Source organism: Panthera tigris, chromosome B1 (assembly GCF_018350195.1).
Source record: "Panthera tigris isolate Pti1 chromosome B1, P.tigris_Pti1_mat1.1, whole genome shotgun sequence".
NCBI lineage: Eukaryota > Metazoa > Chordata > Mammalia > Carnivora > Felidae > Panthera > Panthera tigris.
The window spans coordinates 50237826-50257037 of record NC_056663.1 but is presented as its reverse complement, the minus strand read 5'-3'; the positions used below and the strand labels follow the sequence as shown (position 1 = coordinate 50257037).

The following is a 19212-nucleotide window of genomic DNA, read 5'->3' as shown; positions in this document are numbered from 1 at the left end:
AGAAAGCATTTAAGATCAAGACCCTGAGGCAGAAACTGTCTATCATGTTCAAAGAACAGCACCGAAGACAGCGTGGCTAGAGTTGCATGAACAATAGAACATGAAATCAGAGAAGTGGGAGCTACCAGGAGGCCCAGATCAAAGAGGAACCTGTAGTTGAAAATTTCTATTAAAAATACTAAATATTATCTTGGCTAGATAGAAATTAAATCAGTAGCTTCACTAGGGATGACTCAATTTAATAGGAAACTTAGCATGAATCAGTAATGGTAGAAATTTCTGATAATATCAACAACAGGTTAATAGAAATGTTATTTTGGGGCATTCCCAGCATCCATTAAATTGACTTTAGAGAGCATCATCAACTACTCTTATGACTAGCTTTGAAGCATCCTCTTGTCAATTTATTAGGAGGTGAGTGCTAAAAGGAGGATATAAAGGCAGAGGATGAGGGAATTCATATGCTCTTCATTGCAAGAGAAGCGGAGAAGTGTTTTTACCTTCCACATCTCAGGAGGATATGCTAATATATAATTCAAAATAAGGAGGTAGCCAATCAGGTTATGTTTTACAACTGAACTTGAAGTCAAATTCCAAGGAGCCAAGTTATGTTTCATCCCAATACTTACAACACTAAAGGACAGCTGCAGTTTCTTTTACTTCCTGCATTCCCAGTCTATAGTTATTTCAGAGCCTTGCATTTTGTGTTGCCTGACTGAACAGATCTGAATAGCACCTCAAGTCATTAGAAAAGGCTCTCCACCTGAGTTAGGGAGCATAGAGCTTTCTCATGCTCATCTTTAAAAACCTGGGGGGCTGCAGATACCATCTCATTTTCCCTACTTCTTTTGCTCTTTTATGTTTCCCATGACCTGGCCATTCCCAACAAGATCATGTACTCTACTCCAGAATCATAATGGATTATCTAAATTTTATTTGCTATAATCTCTTTATATTTCAGATCTGTTATTCTGAATTATTTTCCTCAGATATCTACTGACAAACTCATGAGTTCTCAAACCTCAGTAACAAAGTATAATGCACGATACAAATATACAGTATTAATATTTTAAATTATTTATTATACGCTACCAAATACAACTAGCTCTCAAAAAGCACTCTCTGTACAATGGATTCATATCTAATTATAAGTGGCAAAACTTGTTCAATCTTTGGAATAATTTCCAGATTCAAATGAGTTTTACATTCTTTTATATTATGTCTAACCAGCATAAAAAAATATGCTAAATCCTGTGCTCTTTACTACTTCTTTTATATGAATTAATATATAAATAAAAGTAGAGATTTAAAAATACCTATCAAGCACATTCATATTAAAGAAAATCTCTACAGAGAGGGAAGGGTGCTGAAGGGGTACTTGAACAAATTATAGCTGAGAACTTCCCTGAACTGGGGAAGGAAAAAGGCATTGAAATCCAAGAGGCACAGAGAACTCCCTTCAGACGTAACTTGAATCGATCTTCTGCACGACATATCATAGTGAAACTGGCAAAATACAAGGATAAAGAGAAAATTCTGAAAGCAGCAAGGGATAAACGTGCCCTCACATATAAAGGGAGACCTATAAGACTCGTGACTGATCTCTCCTTTGAAACTTGGCAGGCCAGAAAGGCTTGGCACGATATCTACAGTGTGCTAAACAGAAAAAATATGCAGCCGAGAATCCTTTATCCAGCAAGTCTGTCATTTAGAATAGAAGGAGAGATAAAGGTCTTCCCAAACAAACAAAAACTGAAGGAATTTGTCACCACGAAACCAGCCCTACAAGAGATCCTAAGGGGGATCCTGTGAGACAAAGCACCAGAGACATCACTACAAGCATAAAACATACAGACATCACAATGACTCTAAACCCGTATCTTTCTATAATAACACTGAATGTAAATGGATTAAATGCGCCAACTAAAAGACATAGGGTATCAGAATGGATAAAAAAACAAGACCCATCTATTTGCTGTCTACAAGAGACTCATTTGAGATCTGAGGACACCTTTAGATTGAGAGTGAGGGGATGGAGAACTATTTATCATGCTCCTGGAAGCCAAAAGAAAGCTGGAGTAGCCATACTTATATCAGACAAACTAGACTTTAAATTAAAGGCTGTAACAAGAGATGAAGAAGGGCATTATATAATAATCACAGGGTCTATCCACCAGGAAGAGCTAACTATTATAAATGTCTATGCGCCAAATACCCGAGCCCCCAGATATATAAAACAATTACTCATAAACATAAGCAACCTTATTGATAAGAATGTGGTCATTGCAGGGGACTTTAACACCCCACTTACAGAAATGGATAGATCATCTAGACACACAGTCAATAAAGAAACAAGGGCCCTGAATGCTACATTGGATCAGATGGACTTGACAGATATATTTAGAACTCTGCATCCCAAAGCAACAGAATATACTTTCTTCTCGAGTGCACATGGAACATTCTCCAAGATAGATCATATACTGGGTCACAAAACAGCCCTTCATAAGTTTACAAGAATTGAAATTATACCATGCATACTTTCAGACCACAATGCTATGAAGCTTGAAATCAACCACAGGAAAAAGTCTGGAAAACCTCCAAAAGCATGGAGGTTAAAGAACACCCTACTAACGAATGAGTGGGTCAACCAGGCAATTAGAGAAGAAATTAAAACATATATGGAAACAAACGAAAATGAAAATACAACAATCCAAACGCTTTGGGATGCAGCGAAGGCAGTCCTGAGAGGAAAATACATTGCAATCCAGGCCTATCTCAAGAAACAAGAAAAATCCCAAATACAAAATCTAACAGCACACCTAAAGGAAATAGAAGCAGAACAGCAAAGGCAGCCTAAACCCAGCAGAAGAAGAGAAATAATAAAGATCAGAGCAGAAATAAACAATATAGAATCTAAAAAAACTGTAGAGCAGATCAACGAAACCAAGAGTTGGTTTTTTGAAAAAATAAACAAAATTGACAAACCTCTAGCCAGGCTTCTCAAAAAGAAAAGGGAGATGACCCAAATAGATAAAATCATGAATGAAAATGGAATGATTACAACCAATCCCTCAGAGATACAAACAATTATCAGGGAATACTATGAAAAATTATATGCCAGCAAATTGGACAACCTGGAAGAAATGGACAAATTTCTAAACACCCACACTCTTCCAAAACTCAATCAGGAGGAAATAGAAAGCTTGAACAGACCCATAACCAGCGAAGAAATTGAATCGGTTATCAAAAATCTCCCAACAAATAAGAGTCCAGGACCAGATGGCTTCCCAGGGGAGTTCTACCAGACATTTAAAGCAGAGATAATACCTATCCTTCTCAAGCTATTCCAAGAAATAGAAAGGGAAGGAAAACTTCCAGACTCATTCTATGAAGCCAGTATTACTTTGATTCCTAAACCAGACAGAGACCCAGTAAAAAAAGAGAACTACAGGCCAATATCCCTGATGAATATGGATGCAAAAATTCTTAATAAGATACTAGCAAATCGAATTCAACAGCATATAAAAAGAATTATTCACCATGATCAAGTGGGATTCATTCCTGGGATGCAGGGCTGGTTCAACATTCGCAAATCGATCAACGTGATACATCACATTAACAAAAAAAAAGAGAAGAACCATATGATCCTGTCAATCGATGCAGAAAAGGCCTTTGACAAAATCCAGCACCCTTTCTTAATAAAAACCCTTGAGAAAGTCGGGATAGAAGGAACATACTTAAAGATCATAAAGGCCATTTATGAAAAGCCCACAGCTAACATCATCCTCAACGGGGAAAAACTGAGAGCTTTTTCCCTGAGATCAGGAACACGACAGGGATGCCCACTGTCACCGCTGCTGTTTAATATAGTGCTGGAAGTTCTAGCATCAGCAATCAGACAACAAAAGGAAATCAAAGGCATCAAAATTGGCAAAGATGAAGTCAAGCTTTCACTTTTTGCAGATGACATGATATTATACATGGAAAATCCGATAGACTCCACCAAAAGTCTGCTAGAACTGATACATGAATTCAGCAAAGTTGCAGGATACAAAATCAACGTGCAGAAATCAGTTGCATTCTTATACACTAACAATGAAGCAACAGAAAGACAAATGAAGAAACTGATCCCATTCACAATTGCACCAAGAAGCATAAAATACCTAGGAATAAATCTAACCAAAGATGTAAAAGATCTGTATGCTGAAAACTATAGAAAGCTTATGCAGGTAATTGAAGAAGATATAAAGAAATGGAAAGACATTCCCTGCTCATGGATTGGAAGAATAAATACTGTCAAAATGTCAATACTACCCAAAGCTATCTACACATTCAATGCAATCCCAATCAAAATTGCACCAGCATTCTTCTCGAAACTAGAACAAGCAATCCTAAAATTCATATGGAACCACAAAAGGCCCCGAATAGCCAAAGTAATTTTGAAGAAGAAGACCAAAGCAGGAGGCATCACAATCCCAGACTTTAGCCTCTACTACAAAGCTGTCATCATCAAGACAGCATGGTATTGGCATAAAAACAGACACATAGACCAATGGAATAGAATAGAAACCCCAGAACTAGACCCACAAACGTATGGCCAACTCATCTTTGACAAAGCAGGAAAGAACATCCAATGGAAAAAAGACAGTCTCTTTAACAAATGGTGCTGGGAGAACTGGACAGCAACATGCAGAAGGCTGAAACTAGACCACTTTCTCACACCATTCACAAAAATAAACTCAAAATGGATAAAGGACCTGAATGTGAGACAGGAAACCATCAAAACCTTAGAGGAGAAAGCAGGAAAAGACCTCTCTGACCTCAGCCGTAGCAATCTCTTACTCGGCACATCCCCAAAGGCAAGGGAATTAAAAGCAAAAGTGAATTACTGGGACCTTATGAAGATAAAAAGCTTCTGCACAGCAAAGGAAACAACCAACAAAACTAAAAGGCAACCAACGGAATGGGAAAAGATATTTGCAAATGACACATCGGACAAAGGGCTAGTATCCAAAATCTATAAAGAGCTCATCAAACTCCACACCAGAAAAACAAATAACCCAGTGAAGAAATGGGCAGAAAACATGAATAGACACTTCTCTAAAGAAGACATCCGGATGGCCAACAGGCACATGAAAAGATGTTCAACGTCGCTCCTTATCAGGGAAATACAAATCAAAACCACACTCAGATACCACCTCACGCCAGTCAGAGTGGCCAAAATGAAGAAATCAGGAGACTATAGATGCTGGAGAGGATGTGGAGAAACAGGAACCCTCTTGCACTGTTGGTGGGAATGCAAATTGGTGCAGCCGCTCTGGAAAACAGTATGGAGGTTCCTCAGAAAATTAAAAATAGACCTACCCTATGACCCAGCAATAGCACTGCTGGGAATTTATCCAAGGGATACAGGAGTACTGATGCATAGGGGCACCTGTACCCCAATGTTTATAGCGGCACTCTCAACAATAGCCAAATTGTGGAAAGAGCCTAAATGTCCATCAACTGATGAATGGATAAAGAAATTGTGGTTTATATACACAATGGAATACTACGTGGCAATGAGAAAAAATGAAATATGGCCTTTTGTAGCAACATGGATGGAACTGGAGAGTGTGATGCTAAGTGAAATAAGCCATACAGAGAAAGACAGATACCATATGGTTTCACTCTTATGTGGATCCTGAGAAACATAACAGAAACCCATGGGGGAGGGGAAGGAAAAAAAAAAAAAAAGAGGTTAGAGTGGGAGAGAGCCAAAGCATTAGAGACTGTTAAAAACTGAGAACAAACTGAGGGTTGATGGGGGGTGGGAGGGAGGGCAGGGTGGGAGGGAGGGCAGGGTGGGTGATGGGTATTGAGGAGGGCACCTTTTGGGATGAGCACTGGGTGTTGTATGGAAACCAATTTGACAGTAAATTTCATATATTAAAAAATAAAAAAAATTAAAAAAAAAAAAAATAAAGAAAGAAAATCTCTACAAAGGACAGAGAATGATTCAGTCTTAAGATTCTGATTTATACTTTATGCCATATCCCCAAATACTAAGTGTTAATAGTTTCAACATATAATTGATAGGTTGTCATTTTAAACTGGAATTTATAGCTTGAAAAATCCACTCTTTATATGGTAAACTAAAAGAACACACAAGTATATGCTAAACCAACATTTCAATTACTCTCTTACCAGGCTCTTTTATCTGTGACCTTCTTTCTCTCTCGTACTTGAAACCTTTTTTCTGCTGCATTAATACCATGGTTTCCAACTGTCCTGCCTATCTCCATTCTTGTGATACATAGTTAACAAAACAATCTTTCTAAAATTCAAAACTGGGAATAAAATGGAATAATACAAAGAATAAGAGACTTGGAGCAAGATGGTTATGTGTTTGAAAGCTAAGGTTCTACAACTTGGTAACAGTTTGGTCTTGTACAAATGTCTTAACCTTGCTAACCCCTGGTTTCCTCCTCCGCTAACTGTAAACAGTGATATCTGCCTCAAGGGGTCACTATGAGGACTAAAATAAAATACAGAAAAAACCTAAAGTAGGCACTTGGAAAGGTTAGCTCCCTTGTTCCTTTGTCAGTATGAACCATCAATCTTTCAAAAAGGTTAGTGTAACCTAAGAGAAAACTAATTTAAGGAGACTATCAGAAAGACAATGTAATGGCTGGTATTGAGAACACTTGCTTTCTAGTAGGGGAGTTTATTTGGAAAGCTATACCATGAGAAAGTAGTTTTGTGAGCATGCAGAAATGGAGAGCTAGACAGACAGCTCTCAGCCAAGAACTGCTTGGACAACGCTTGCTTCTCCCCAGTAACTGTCAGGACTCAGTGTCCCAAGAGTTTTCCTCCCAAATCTAGTTGTTGTTTTTTTTTTTTATAGTGCCTCCAAATAACCTTTCAATTCCTCTAAGTATGAATAAGTGATAAACTATTTGAGAAAAAACATCAAGAGCAGTAGTTTCTAACCATCTGACTGGGATGGGGGCAATGGAAGTCTATGACAAAAGGGAGGGAAGAGGTAATATTAACAATTGTATAACACTCTCTAGTAGGAAATTCTGGAACATGGAATACAAAAATATGAACTACGTAGGTAACAGTTTTTGATCCAATGGGAATCATCAGTGTCTGGGGACTTTGGCTCAAGGTATTAATTCCTCTTCCAATACCTCACTGAACAAAACACATTCAAAATGCTGCCATGAACGACTACAGCCTGGCTAAGTTTTATTTGAATACTTATTAACATCTATGATCATATCCTCCCAGTCCCTTCAAATAATGACCAAAATCTAGAAAGAATTCTGGTAGAGATCATGGAAAGAAAATGAGTATCAGTGTTTTCTGATCCTGCCTGCTAAAGTTTTACACCTCTAAAATAGAAAATGCTTGCTGGAGTCATGGGATATGGCAACTAAATGAATAGAAATGAGATATTAAATCTCATGATTCTGTATGTTGTCCTCAAGGGTGAAGGAAGTTTCAAATAAAGATTTAAGAAAATAGAAAACGATGATATCCAGAACTGAATACTTAAGAATCAACAGAACACCCAGAGGCAGTATCTAGTTGATAGCAGATGATGAAGAACCAGAAAAGGTGGGAGTCAGAGCTGGAGAAATAGACCAAATAAGCTACCTCTGTATGTGCAACAGTGGAGGGCATAAACTGGAGGCTTAGCAAGTTGGATCAATCCCATGGATTTTGTTTGGTCTACATGGAATTTTGACGTTAGGAGACAGAATATAAATATGAAGCCTTCTGAATTAAAGAAAAAAAACTGCAGCATCTGTCACCACTGAGTCACCACTAAGTTTGTAATACCTAGTGTGCCAACAATTGGCTGGAGTTGAATTGCACTGTCCCCCTTCATATAAGGCATGCACCCTCCAGTTCAGCACAGTCCCTACTTAGACACTAAATATCAGCTGCCATTCATCACCAAGCTTATACTAAGGTTTGTTCCAGGATAGAGAAATAATTCTTTGTACTTTTATCTCTATGAAAAGTATGAAAACAAAAACAATTTTTTTTTCTCCTTACCTGGTCCACTTCTTTATGATTCCTGGGTACTACCTGAGCAATCACCAAATAAAATGAGGTAGTGACACAGCTCATTAAAGGAGGAGTCTAGAATATAAGCTAGAAATCAAAAACAAACTCCTAAGAATTTAGTAACTGAAAATGCAGCAGGTTCTAAATTACATAACCTTTAACCTAGCAATTCCAGTTCTGGGGATTTACCCCCCACAGATATAGATGGGTAAAATAACTTATGTTAAATGTTATTCTCTGCAGCATTACTTGTAATAGAGAAAGATTAGAAGCAACCTAAATATCCAACATTAGGGGACAAGATAAATAAGTTATTATATAACCATGCAATGCAGCCATTAAAAAATAAGCAAAGTCTTGATTGCTAATGCAAAACAGTCTTCTAGTGAATAGAACAAGGACAAGCAGAGCAAACATGTCATTTGTGAAGGAGAAGGGGGAGAGTGGGGAAGAATATATACATTAACTATACCGATTTATTTATACACACATAAAGAATTTCTAGAAGGAAACAGAAGAAACTGGTAATACTGATTCCCCCAAGGTGGGGAACTTGACACCTGTGGGATGAAAGTACTAAGAGACTTTTCACTGGACATATTTTTGTATCTTTTGAATTCTGTAGCAAGTGAAACCAGTTTTTAAAGAAGTAACAGGTTGACTGAGCTGATTCCAAGTATGATTAAGAATTCAGCAACTATCATGGATGATGCAAATTTCAGCAGGAATTTAGAGAAGGGCGAGAGGGTGAGCAAAGGAGAGTGAGATGAAATAAAGGCCAATGGGAGAAATGGCATGATATCTTTTTCCATCTGGCTCTCTGAACTGGTTTTGAGCCCAGAAATAAAAGGATAGATGGAAAAGATAAGAAATCTTTTCAAGAGAGACTGAAACTTTGAGCACAAACTCTGCTGCTTTGGGATTTGGGGACAAAGCGTACAGAGATGGGAAGTAGGGAGAACTCTCTAATTCAGCCATGCACTCCTGGGTACTCTGAAGGCTGGCAGCTCTGAAAGCACCAAACAGAATCTAGCTACTACCCCTCACAGAAGACCCAGCAGCAGTGGCAGTGAAAAGGTACCACATTGGGGTGGCTTGAGGGGGATGGACTTCCCAAGTAAGCTGTAAGAAAAGAATATTCACTTCATGTTCCTGAACACATGTTACATTCCACTCAGACTCCCCAAAATACCTAAGGGAACTCTGAAAAGGGCTGGGGGGCTTGTGTGAGCAGGAGGGAACTAACAATTATATTCTATGTCTATATAGGTGATGAAGCCTAGAAACATTATGCTACAAAAATATACAAGTATTATGCAGAAGAGTGAAAGAACAGAAAACAATACCCTGGCAAGAGAGCCAGAAGTAAAGTCTTACTGGCCTTTTTTTTTTTTTTTTAAACCTAGGCTATTGCTCACTGAACAGGAAGTAGAAGAGAAAAAACATGAGGATGGCTGGAAAGAGGTTACTCAAGGCTCTGCTGGGAACCAACACACTTAGTTATGCAGTACCTACTTTCCAAAGTGAAATCTTTCAACTGCTTTAAAATGTTTCTTTTCTAAGCCATTGAAAGCAATGAGATCATGTTCTTGATTAAGTGCCAGGTTTTTTCCCCTGCAACCCAAATTGTTGAAGTTAAAAAGAGGAAAAATTAGAGGAATGAAAAAGGATGAAGGTAGAAAGAACTGGAAACATAAAACACAGAGGGGGGGGCAACATAAATATATTTTAATAGGCTAGCGGAAGAAAATTATGGAATGACCACATATAGAGTCTGTTTTAAAAGTCGAGGGTATCTTGCCCTGTTCCAAAAATATACCAAAGTATCCATTCAATCTGTTTAACTGATGTTTTCGTATTCCATTTTACCCAGTCAACATATACAATCCCTTTATGCCTAACAGCACATAGTATTAAGTAATTACAAACACATAGATAAGCCATTTGTGAAAGATGAGGTACATATTAATACCACAGGGCTTGCTGAACCATAAAAAGAAATCTGAAGGCTAGTCTTGGGCAATTTTGGTTCATATGTTTTTCACAAGTAGAAATAAATGATATTCATTACCATAAAGAATGGATAGTGAGAGCTATAATTTGTGAAATAAACAAGAAGTCAAATGTACAAGAAGTAGAGATTAAATTCCATCTTGAAATGCAATTCCTATGGCTTAAACAATAAATAACAATAACATGGCTCATGTATTACACTCTGTATCCATGAGTGTCTTCCACTCATATCACTATTTAATGTAACTTTATATTTAAATAGCACTTTAGACTTTTCAAAGTGCCTGCACATTTCTCACCTAATGTCCTCGATAATGTCCTCAATACCCCGTGAACATCTGCCCTGTAGGCAGGACAGGTTTCACTCTGTTTTAGATCCCCAAACAGAAAGGTTAAGAGAGAACTTACAAGTCAGTTGTAAGCCAGGGATAGAATGTAAGGGTCCAGAACTTCTGGTCCAATACTTGTCTAAATGATGTCTGTGGACTATTATTCATCTATGCACACTATTTACTAAGCTAAGACAGTGTTCCAGGAACTATAGACAATAGGCATATATGCAGGCATGGCAATATAACACAGAACAAGAACATATATAATTTCCACCCTCATGAGCTTCCAGGTTAGTGAAAGTCATTCAAATAATTTTACAAATACATGGCAAAGCTTCACTTGTGATGGAATACTCAGTGCTCTGAGAATATATAATGTGGGGGAGTTGACCTAGTTAAGGATTTACTAGGAATCGGTTAGTAGGCTAGGAAAAGATTCCCTTAGGAATTAATGATAAACCTCAGATCTTATGGATAGGCACCACACAAAGAGAGAAAGGAAACACTGATTCTAGACTAAGGCAATATCATGTGCAAAAGACCTGCTGGAGAAGTCATGTAAAACACAAGCAACCATGTTAAACACAAGCACAGTGTGTCGGAAGCAGAAGGCCTGACTCCCAACTTCTAACTCCCAACTTATAAGGGGAGAGATCAAAATTCCCCATGTGATCTTAGACACATTTAAGGTTTGAGTGACTACTGCTCTACTCCAATTTATTTTATAATATTTAGATGTTTCACTCAAGAGTAATGGGTGGATTGAAAAGACTGAAAATAAAAGGCAACTGCTGTGTCCATTAAAGGTTTTATCTGAAGTCTAAGGGGTGATATTACTGAATCTGAATTATCTGCATTCTAAGGGGTGATACTACTTTTAATTCAGGGCATAAAGAGATAAATTATGAAGGTGGTGACATTTGCCCTAGGCTTTTAGAGGTGGACTGAATTTCCATCAAGGATTGAGAGGCTACTACAGATAAAGAAATGAAGAGACTGAAAAGACACCTTGCTGCTTCATAGAAGTGTGAATGTTTTATTTTAATGTAGCCTTTTCTAAGTGGTACTTTAGAAATATTATCCCTATAGTATCTTAGAATTGCAGAGGTTTTGTGCAGCTTACAAGGCTTTGTTTAATTTTAAACCCACAACAGATTCTATTAGGTTCAAGGACAAATATTAACTCTATCAAATTTGCAGATAAAGAAAGCCAGCTAAATGAGGCTGACTTGTGCAAGGTCACATTTCAACACTGCTCTTTCCTTTTAACGTTATAGATTTCTGATCATCAGGATTTGGAACAGATATCAAAGTTTGTTATCTGAAATATGGAGAACTGACCAGGCCTGGGATTCTAAGATACATAAGAGCTCTACTATAGTAATTTAAGGCAACAGCCAGTTATTTGTTTTTAATTAAATGAAAGTAATAATAGGTATGTGGTCTTCTTAGACAGTGAGAAACAGGAAATAACAGAAAGACAGAGATTCAAATGAGGCACCCTTATAAGCCCTAATAACTGAGGTATAAAAAAAAGCAATTGTGGGTAAAGGACTAACGAGGTAGGGCAAAACAAAGTAGCATAATATACTGAAGGGCAAAAGTGAACAGATAAGCGGAAACACAAACAGCACTTGGTAATGTTTTGAAGTGATTTTTCAGTTTTCTCCCAGAAGTTGCCTTCAAGAAATCTCTTGATGATCACACTTTGAAATTCAATGCTATTCTTAGCCATCAAACATACTTATTGCTCTTTACCTTTTCTAACACATGAGGATTCTAAATGATGCAAATAACAATCTTACTTTTATTAATAAATATTAAGTCTCTACTTTGCATAAAATATTATGGAAGAGACAAAAACAAAGTCACCAGTCTCAAAGGTTTATTTATTTTGGCAACATCAGCAGGTCCAATCACTATTCTGTATTCAACAAAATCTGTTGCACTTTATTCCCACAAACAGAAAGAACATTTTTTTTTTCTATAGAAAAACAAATTTTAAAAGCCATGAATAAGAAGATCCAAATCACATAGAGACTGATCCAAGGAACTAGGTGCCTCTGGCTTATGAATCTGGCCTATAACAAGTACTCCATAAAGTGATTATGTTGTACATATAAGAATAATTTTCTTTAGTAAAAAGGTAGCATAAAGTTGGAAAGAACAGAGGTGGAATAACAGTTAACTGCTAGTAAGAAACTTAGAGAACTTCAAGGAGTATGAATAACAGTAATAACTTATTACCACAATCCAAAGAACTTTGGGTCTCTGTATGGAAATACTAATACCCACTTTAAATCCTACAGAACCAATTTATAAATCTCTTTGTCTCCCTCAGCTATACCATCCTCACTACCAATCCTGTATCATTCCTCTTGTCCGTCTTTCTCATCCTGTCCCAATGAACTGGGTGACTAAACAGGTAGTGAACAACTGAAAAAAGGAAGACACAAGGAAGATAGTTTTTTTCTTTCAATTTTTTCCAATTCTACTGTCTCATATCCTATCTACCTTAATATAAAATGAAGAATAATACTGTACTTTACAAGTACAGTGATGATAATGTTTTCTAATTTTCTTGCTCCCAAATCCCTTAATTTGGTTTTCTTGAAAGTGACCTTGGTTGCCATTCTTTTTTGCTCAGTGGTCCTTGATAAACAAAAGGTTCTTAACTCTTGTAATATAGAAAGTTTAAATGTATAATGGATGAGTCATGGGTGAGTCTCTATAATCTAACTTTCAGACATTAAAAAACCCATCTTCCCTGTGCCAAAGACAAGTAGATTTGTGAAGCAATAGAGTTTATCTCATTTGACATGAAATCATTCTCTTTTTAGCTCAAAGTACCTAATATGTTCTTTGTTCTATGTAATATGTACATATGTACATGTACTTTACAAGTACAATGACGATAATGTTTTCTAATTTTCTTGCTCCCAAATCCCTTAATTTGGTTTTCTTGAAAGTGACCTTGGTTGCCATTCTTTTTTGTTCAGTTGTCGTTGATAAACAAAAGGTTGTTAACCTTTGTAATATAGAAAGTTTAAATTTATAATGGATGAGTCATGGGTGAGTCTCTGTAATCTAACTTTCAGATATTAAAAAACTCAATTTCCCTGTGCCAAAGACAAGTAGATTTGTGAAGCAATACAGTTTATCTCATTTGACATGAAATCATTCTCTTTTTAGCTCAAAGTACCTAATATGTTCTTTGTAACCACTTAACTTTCATTCCTTACAGTAGATCATTACATGTTTTAGAGCACAGCTGAATTTCACTACACTAAAAAAGTAAACTAATGACCAATTAATCCTAGTTATTATAGTTTAAATATATAACACATAGTATATATTTATTTATAGGAAAATGACACAATTATTACTTATTATCTCTACCTCTCTAGAGAATGTTTCTTCAATAGCACATAAAAGTACTGCTGTTAAAAAGAACTGGCTTGGTATAAAACTACAGAGCACACACAAAAGTAGTGTGAGCAGACTGTCCCTTAAGAGAAAAAAAAAAAAAAAAAGACTACATCCACTTTTGATTTCCATGGTCAACAAGGATCAGAAGGATAAACTGGAGTTTACGGATGTTCATACAGCTAGTAAAATATTTTTAAAAATTTTCAGGGAATGCTGCCTGGCTCAGTCAGTGCCAGTTCATGGAACATGCGACTCTTGATATCAGGGTTGTGGGTTCAAGCCCCACATTGGGTGTAGAGATTAAAAATTTTTTAATTAAAAAAAATTTAAAAACTTTAGACTCTCCTTAGATATAATTATAGTTAGGGGCACCTGGATGGCTCAGCTGGTTGAGCGTCAGACTTAGGCTCAGGCCATGATCTTGTGGTCCGTGAGTTCGAGCCCCACGTCAGGCTCTGTGCTGACAGCTCAGAGCCAGGAGCCTGCTTCAGATTCTGTGTCTCCCTCTCTCTCTGACCCTCCCTCACTTGTGCTCGTGTGTGCTCTCTCTCTCTCAAAAATAAACACTAAAAAAAATTTAAAAAGACATAATTATAGTTATGTGAAAAGGAGAGGTCTTTTCATACTAACCATTATTTAAGGGGAGTAACTAAGGCCCAATTATGTATGATAACAATAATGATGACAATGATACATTAAGAATAGTAATAGCATTCTATGGAGTGCCTGGGTCGCTCAGTTGGTTAAGCGTCTGACTTCAACTCTGGTCATGACCTCACGGTTTGTGAGTTCAAGCCTCGCATCAGGCTCTGTGCTGACAGCTCAGAGCCAGGAGCCTGCTTCAGATTCTGTGTCTCCCTCTCTCTCTGCCCCCTCTTCCACTCATGCTCTGTCTCTCTCTCTCTCTCTCTCTCTCTCAAGAATAAAAAAATATTTTAAAAAAATTTAATAAAAAAATAGCAATAGCATTCTAATATTTTTATACCTATTTTGTTTGAACATCATTACAAGCCTATTAGATAGGTATGAATATTACAATTTCACAAAAAAGAATGAACCTTCAAGGCTCAGAGAATGTGAAAAAACACTAAATTTCATAAACTGGACCTTTGACAAGTACTAAAGTTAGGATTATGTATGAGAAGTTCCTGAGTCTAAACCCCAGCACTTTTTCTACTACACTATACTGGAGTAATGGATTGCATAATAAGGCTACATACAAATTACACTCATCTCAGGATACTTTTTTTTGGTAATGTCACCCTGTTGCTTGCTCTTTAATCATGTCTCTCAAAGAAAGTCAGTCTTTAATTTTCAAGAAGTGAAATTTATCAATATTCATTCTCGTATCATTCATGCTTTTTGGGTTTTCTCTAAGAAACATTGCCTTAGCAAAGTCACATTCTCTTCTATAAGTTTTATAATAAGTTTCAGCTCTTAGGTTTACAACTATAATTCATTCAAGTTAATTTCTGGATACAGTATGACATAAGGGTCTCAGCACATACCATAAACCTGAAGGATATACCATTCCTCCAGCACCATATGTTCAATTGCCTTGGCACCTTTGTCAAAAATCAATTGACTATAAATGTGTACATCTTTCTAGACTCTGCTCTGTTCAACTGATCTGTCCTTATGCTAACAACACAACTGTCCTGAATACTACAACTTTATCGTGGCAAATCTTAAAATCAAATAGTGTTAATTCCTCAAATTTTGTTCTATTAAAAAAAATGTGTTATTTTAGATCTTCTGAATTTCCATATAAATTATAGACTCAGCTTATCAAGTCCTACTAAAAAGCCTCCTAGGGTTTTGATTGAGATTCTGTTGAATCTATAGATCAATTTTGAGAGAACTGAAATTTTAAAATTTTTGAGTCTTCTGATCCATGAAAATAGTACACATCTCCATTTACTTAGGTCTTCTTTATATCACAGTATTTTGTGGTCTTGTACACATTTATTATTTATTTTTCAGTATTTCATTTTTTATGTTATTATAAATGGTACTGTTAGTGAACTTCCACTTTCCAATTGTTCACTGCTATTATCTGATAAGCGTATACAAAACTAAAAATGGTGTCTGTATACTGATTACATATACTGTGATTTCACTAGGCTGATTTAATAGTTCTAAGGGCTTCTTAAAAAATCCTTAGGATTTTCTAGAAACACAAGCAGGTTGTCTATGAATAAAGACAGTTTTATTTTTTTCTAGTCTATGTGTCTTTTATTTATTTTCTTACCTTACTGCACTGGCTAGGAATTTCAGTACACTGTTGAATAGAAATGGTAAGGTCAGAAATTCTTGCATTATTCCCGATCATAAAAGAAAAGCGTGCAGTCTTTCACCATTAAATATGACATTAGTTTTAGGTTTTTAGTAGATATCCTTTATCAGTTTAAGGAAGTTCTTTTTTATTCCTAATTTGCCTAGTTTTAGTTTTTTGTTTTTAAATCACAAGTGGCATTTTTCTGCATCTTCCGTACAACTTTCTGCAATTCCTGCATCTTCTGCAATGAAATTACAATAGTTTTTCCACTTCAGTCTATTAATATGATGAATCACACTGATTTCAGAATGTTAAACTAACCAACCTTATTTTGACATTACATTAGTCATGAGGTATTAACTTTTTACAATTTGTTATTTTGTTTATCCTTTCCTAATATTTCAATAAGAATTTCTGCATATGTTCCTGAGAATATTGGTTTAGATTTCTTTCTCTGTCATGTCTTTGTCTTGGTATCAGAGTAATACAGCCATCCTAAAACAAGTTGAGGAGTGTTCCTTTTCTCTTCTCTTTTCTGAGTTTATGTGGAATTGGCATTATTTCTTCTTTAAATGTTTGGGAGAATTTGCTATAAAGCCCTGGAGTTTTCTTTGTGGGAAAATTTTTAACTACAAATCTAATCTAAGTAATAGACATAGGGACGTTCAGGTTGATCTATTTCTTCTTGAGTGGGCTTTCATAGTTTGTATCCAAGAAGGAATTTGATCATAAGTTGTTTTTTTTTTTTATCTAAGTTTTAATGTTTCAGGATCTATAGTGATATCCTTTTTTGTTGTTGTTGTTGTTGTTCCAGATATTTGTTGTGTCTTCTCTTTTTTTCTTGATCTCTTGACAGGTCTGTCAATTTTATGGATCTTTTCAAAGAACCAGCTAGCTATTGGTTTCACTGATTTTCATGCTTATTTTCTATTTCACTGATTACCATTCTTGATTATTTCTTTCCCTTGACTTATTCTGGGAAAGATATTTGCTCATCTCTACCTAGTTTTTTGAGCTAGAAACTTAGTTAACTTATTTGGTATTCTATTTAGTTTACAAGAGTCCAAATCAAAAGAGTTCCTGCACCAAAGGAACTGAACTTAAGGAGCCTATTCACATCTGAACATGATGCAGATCAAGAGATCTTGGACTTGGAGAGCATGACTATAATCAGATAAGACTTTGTGGAATTTGGGAAGAGAATAAGTAATTTTCCATGTGGGAGAAATATAAAACGTAGTGGCCTGAGAGTGGACTGTGGTAATTATTTTCATAGATGGTTGTAATAATTTCTCCTTTGGTGTGTGACTTTGCTCCTCTGTCCATTGAGAGAGAGAACTGGAATCTGAGATTATACAACTTCCTAAACCAAACCTTGAGCCTCTGGTAAATTCTGCTTTTCACTTTTTTGGAGAGCTGCCCTGAGATTACCCTGTAAAGAAGATGGCCTACTTTACTGCCCTGAGATTACCTTGTAAAGAAGATGGCCACACAGAAGAGAACCAAGGCATGCCAGCAGACAGACATGTAGGTAATGCTGTCTTGGACTTTCAGCCTTTCCAAACCTCCACCTAAATGGAGCACCATGAGTAAGCCCAGGCTAATCCAACAGAGGAGCAGCCCAATCAGTTCTCAAAACTATGACAAATAATAAATCTTTGTTGTTCACTCCTAAGTTGTAAAGTGGCTGGTTAATCTGTAGTTAACTGAAACTACTGAGTACTGATAGAAAATAGATAAAAGATTTTTCTCTTTATGGAGTTGTTAAGGGAAAAACATAAAGATAAGATTTAAACCAATTGAGATATTGCTAAACATACTCATTAAAAGCCACAAAAGCAAAAAAGAAAAAAAGATAAAAGAAGGAGTATGAAGTAGAAAAACTTAAATAAGGGCTTCCCATAATTTATATATTTGCTTTACACTATCAATGCCTGCTAATCTCTGCTCTCTTTGGTAAACAGAGCCTACCACCCATTCTCAATGGTAGCCAGAGTGATCTTTAAAGCTGTAACTCAAAATCATGTCATGTCCCTACTTAAAACCCTACAGTGCCTCCCCAGTGCACAGAGAATAAAACTTAAAATCTTCTATCATGATCTACACTGTCTTACAAGATATGGCCTCTGCCCTTCATTCCCCCAGTCTAGGCACAAGTTGCCTTACTTTTCATCCTTGAATACCCCACGCTCACTCCTATTTTAGATTCTTCAACTGCACTCTACCTAAAATATTCTTTTCACAGCTGGTTTCTTATTCTGATGTTAATTCAAATGTTACCTCAGAGAGACCTTTCTTGACCACCCAATTAAAATACTACCTACTATCATAACTTTGACTTCCATTCTTCTAGTACTTACTAAAATTATTTACTTATTTATTTGTGTATCTGTCCTCCCAGCTCTATCAAAGTAAAAATTGTTGGGGTGCCTGGGCTGGTTAAGTATCTGACTTCGGCTCAGGTCATGGTCTCACACAGTTCGTGAGCTCCAGCCCCACTTTGGGATTCTCTCTCTCCCTGCCCCTGGCTCACTCGTGCTCTTTCTCTCTCTCGGAAAAAAAAAAAAAAAAAAAAAAGGTAAAATTGTTTCAGGCTAGTTCACCATTGTGACCCTGCTTAGAATAATAAACTGTATTCCCAAGACCATAGTGTCTGGCACACAGGAAGTGCTTAAATACTTGTTTTCTTAATAAATGAATTATGTAAAGATAAGATATTAGTTTGGGACTCTCACCCCACTCCCATGAGGGAAAAGTTGAGAACGATCAAGCTCCCTAATAATAAAGAACTAAGTATTTTGAAAGGTTTAAGAAAAGCATTCAATTATTTAATAAGCTGTCACCCTTAACTAAAAAGGGTCTGTGCTAGCACAACTCCCACACTTTATGCTACAAACCAGGGTTCTGTGTGAGCATATGACACTAGTGCTTTCTAATTAGCTCCTACTGACAGAATTTTGACTGTAACTTTCTTCACAGGAGAACTCAAAACACAATTCAAGCCCCAAAGCCAAGCTTCAAGCCTGCTGGAGAAAATGAGGTAAGATACCCTCAGAAACCCCTAAGAGTCCTAAACAACACTTTAGGACTGAGATAACA

At 36.5% G+C, this 19212-nt stretch overlaps 1 protein-coding gene across 6 annotated transcripts in view; it reads right to left on the bottom strand.

Moving 5' to 3' along the window:
* Positions 1 to 19212, bottom strand: part of HMBOX1 (homeobox containing 1) — a 198141-nt gene that overhangs the window by 133680 nt on the left and 45249 nt on the right. The window lies entirely within an intron of this gene.